Here is a 1,309-nt window from a genome sequence, read left to right as displayed (position 1 = left end):
TTGTGAACCAATAAAAGAAGCAATTCATTTGTGTATTTATTTTCCCTTAATGATTGTGAAGTCACATTCACGTTTTAAATAATGTTAAGGTTCTCAATAGAGCTCACATACTTGTCTTACTTGAAATATGTTTCTTACAAGTATGAGTATCTAAAAACTGCATTTCAGCTTGCTTGCCACCAGAGGTCACCTGAACTTTTGCAAAATAGGGATTACAAATAGGACATGGAAAAAATGAAACAGATTCGAGAGAATAGAATCCGACCTCTGATAAATTTCCAACCAGAATGGCAGGGAAAAAAACATGATCATAAATGACAAACCAAACTCCTGTTAGAAAATATTTTTTTAAACAGGTTTATGTGTTTAGCTCAAGGCTGTTGGCAGTGGTCAAAAGGCTTTCATACTTCCTCATTAATAAGGGAGACACTGCAGACAAAAACAGTTCTCTTACGAGAGGTCTCTCGTACTGCGTAAGCGTAAGCTTACGCTTGGGGAAAATCCTTTCCGCGAGAGATATTGAAGCCAAAAAATTATCCTTAATTTTGTATTAATGTAAAACGCGTTGCCGCAGTGAGCAGACATAGGCGAGGCGTATTGCGTGCCTATTGGCTGCTCTGCAGCAACTGCAGCACCTATCGAGCGAGGCTTGGCGCGAAACCAGCTCCAATGAGGGCATTTCGCGCCTAATACGTCATCTCCCGCCGAAAGTGGCGTGATCCAAGCCTATAAATATCGCTCGAAGGCAGCTACACTCTGATTTTTTTCATCCTTCAAGCGAAGCTCACGCATCGCTGGAGCCGGAGAAGAAGCCGCCGTCGACTGCAAGCATCTCAGCGGGACGAGCCATTGGAACTGCTGGCCACGCCGCCTTCCGTGCCTTCCTGCTGCGCTTTCCGGCGCCTATATCCTTTATAATCCTTTATAATCTACAGTGTGTGTCTGTTTCTCTAAGAGAGCAAAGTGTCTTTTTAAAGATGCTTTCATATGGCTCGTGCAGATGCCAATGGCGACTCTGAGGACTTGCCTTGCCTTCTTCACTGAGACTGCTCCCCCGCCCGCGCGGTGTCGCGCCGTAAAAAGCGCTGTGCCCAGCGGGCCCCGGACCCTTCCTCCAGCCGACAAAGCTCGCCGGTTCGCCCGCCTGCTTCATCGACCTCGTCAGCCTCTGTTCCGGACGTAAAGCGGCCGCTGTATGCCACCGCTTCCATCGACGCCGCTGACGAGGGGGGCCATGAAGGAGGAAGAGGATTTCCGTTTCCCGCCAAAGCGGGAACGCGCATGCTGCTCAGAAGAGGCGATAGCAGCC

Source organism: Garra rufa, chromosome 5 (assembly GCF_049309525.1).
Source record: "Garra rufa chromosome 5, GarRuf1.0, whole genome shotgun sequence".
NCBI lineage: Eukaryota > Metazoa > Chordata > Actinopteri > Cypriniformes > Cyprinidae > Garra > Garra rufa.
Note: the sequence above shows the minus strand (reverse complement) of the source record.